Consider the following 3,185-nt stretch of genomic DNA (forward strand, 5'->3'; position numbering starts at 1 on the left):
TATGTATTTTCAACAGTGGAGTTTCTACACACCATAGATTAAGGTGTGGAGCTCTGCTGTACCTCGAGTATTAATGCAATTACTATTGTTCTTCTATTCAATTCCGCTTGTTCTTTGTCCAAGATATTCATTTGCACCCAAGAACATGATGAATGTGATGATTATGTGACGCTCATCATCATTCTCACTCATGAACAAAGTGACTGACAACGACTCTTGTTCTACAAGCAAACGAGGCTCTAATGTTTATCTCTTGGATTCTTTAACCGGAATCTTCGTGGTATAGGCGAGAACTGATGGCGGCATTCAAGAGAATCCGGAAGGTCTAAACCTTGTCTGTGGTATTCTGAGTAGGATTCAATGATTGAATGACTGTGACGTGCTTCAAACTCCTAGCAGGCGGGGCGTTAGTGACAGACGCAAAAGTATCGATGGATATTATTCCGGCCTGACCGAGAACCGACAGCTGAATTCCGTGTGCTGTGACAGAGCATATGCAATCGTTTTCACTGGGAGGATGGGAGGTAGCCATTGACAACGGTGAAACCCTACATAAGCTTGCCATGGAAAGGAATAAGAAGGATTGGATGAAGACAGTAGGAAAGCAGAGAGACGGAAGGGAAGGCATCTTCATGCGCTTATCTGAAGTTCCTACCAATGAATTACATAAGTATCTCTATCTTTACCTTTGTGTTATTTTCGTTCATCACCATACCCATTTGAGTCTGCCTGACTAAGATTTACAAGGTGACCATAGCTTGCTTCATACCAACAATCTCCGTGGGATCGACCCTTACTCACGTAAGGTATTACTTGGACGACCCAGTGCACTTGCTGGTTAGTTGTGCGAAGTTGTAGAGATCACAATTTCGCGCACCAAGTTTTTGGCGCCGTTGCCGGGGATTGTTCGAGTATGGACAACTGACGGTTCATCTTGTTGCTTAGATTAGGTATTTTTTCTTCAGAGTTCTTAAGAATGAATTCTAGTGTTTCAGGGTGATGTTCTTATCATCACCAAAGCTGATTGATTCTCATCAATTTAGCTCTTGAATGCAATGTCCTGCTGAAGCTTGGCCGGCCATGTCTAATTCCTTTAGACTAAAGCTTTAGACTAACATTGCATGATTCCTGGAATTCTCATTAAGAATTTTGATACCTTTATTTTCCTTTTCACTTAATTTTCGAAAAACCCAAAAAAAATTACAAAATCATAAAATCCAAAAATATTTTTTGTTTGAGTCTAGAGTCTCATCTTAAGTTTAGTGTCAATTGCATGTTTCTGTTCTTATTGCATTCATGCATGTGTCCTCATTGATCTTCAAGTTGTTCTTGATGATTTCCTTGTTTTGATCTTTGAATTCTATTGACTTGAGTGTTGCATTCTCATTTTGTTAGTGTCAATGGCATACAAACTGCTAAGTTTGGTGTCTTGCATGCATTATTATTTGATTTTAGTTGCATTTTGATTATTCCTTATTATTAAAAATCCAAAAATATTTTTAATTTGTGTCTTTTCAAGTCAATAATACAGAGAATTGAAGATTCAGAACATACAGCAGAGGAATCATACAAGAAAAAGCTGGGCGTTCAAAACGCCCAGTGAAGAAGGACAGACTGGCGTTTAAACGCCAGCCAGGGTACCTGGTTGGGCGTTTAACGCCCAAAAGGGTAGAGTTTTGGGCGTTAAACGCCAGAATGTGCACCATTCTGGGCGTTTAACGCCAGGATGGCACAAGGGGGAGAATTTTGTTTTCAAATCAAATTTTTTTAAGTTTTCAAAGTTTTTCAAAATCAAATCTTTTTCAAATCAAATCTTTTCAATCAAATGTTTTCAAAATCAATTTCTTTCCTTTTTCAAAGATACTTACTATCAATTAATGATTTGATTCAACATTTCAAGTATGTTGCCTTTTCTGTTGAGAAAGGTTTAATGTTTGAATCATATTTTTTCTTAATAGCCAAGTAATTAATTTTTAAAATCAAATCTTTTTAAAATTGTTTTCAAATCATATCTTCTCAATCACATTTTTTTTAAAACCAATCATATCTTCTTAACCTCATCTTTTTCAAAATAGTTTTCAATAAAGTCTTTTTGATTTCTAATTTCAAAATCTTTTTCAAAAATCATTTTATTTCTTTCCCACTTTCATTTTCGAAAATTAAGTAATGTTTTTCAAAAATATTTTCAAAATCTTTCACTTAATTTTCGAAAATTACTTCCCTTCTCCTCACATCCTTCTATTTATGGACTAACACTATCCCTTAATGCAAAAATTCGAACTCCATCTCCTTTGATAAGTCGAATTTTCTACTTCTGTCTTCTACTCTTCTTTTCCTCTGACACTTCAAGGAATCTCTATACTGTGACATAGAGGATTCACATTTTCTTGTTCCCTTCTCTTTCTTATGAGCAGGAGCAGAGACAAGGCATTCTTGTTGAAGTTGACCCTGAACCTGAGAGACCTTGAAGCAAAAGCTAAGAGAAGCTAAAGCACAACTCTCTTTAGAGGACCTGACCGAATTCTTCAAAGAAGAAGAACACATGGCAGCCGAAACAACAATGCCAACATGCAAGGAAGGTGCTGGGTGACTTTATGCACCTACTCCCGATTTCTATGGGAGAAGCATCTCTATCCCTGCCATTAGAGCAAACAACTTTGAGCTTAAGCCTCAATTAGTTTCTCTAATGCAACAGAATTGCAAGTTCCATGGACTTCCATTGGAATCCTCATCAGTTTTTAGCTGAGTTCTTGCAAATCTGTGACACTATCAAGACTAATGGGGTAGACCCTGAGTCTACAACTGATGCTATTCCCTTTTGCTGTAAGAGACAGAGCTAGAATATGGTTGGACTCTCAACCTAAAGAAAGCCTGGACTCTTGGAAAAGCTAGTCAATGCCTTCTTGGCAAAGTTCTTTCCACCTCAAAAATTGAGTAAGCTTAGAGTGGAAGTCCAAACCTTCAGACAGAAGGATGGAGAATCCCTCTATGAAGCTTGGAAAAGATACAAACAATTAATCAGAAAGTGTCCTTCTGACATGCTTTCTGAATGGAGCATCATAGGTATTTTCTATGATGGTCTCTCTGAACTATCCAAGATGTCTTTGGATAGCTCTGCTGGAGGATCTCTTCATCTGAAGAAGACGCCTACAGAAGCTCAAGAGCTTATTGAAATGGTGCAAACA

Source organism: Arachis stenosperma, chromosome 5, assembly GCF_014773155.1.
Source record: "Arachis stenosperma cultivar V10309 chromosome 5, arast.V10309.gnm1.PFL2, whole genome shotgun sequence".
NCBI lineage: Eukaryota > Viridiplantae > Streptophyta > Magnoliopsida > Fabales > Fabaceae > Arachis > Arachis stenosperma.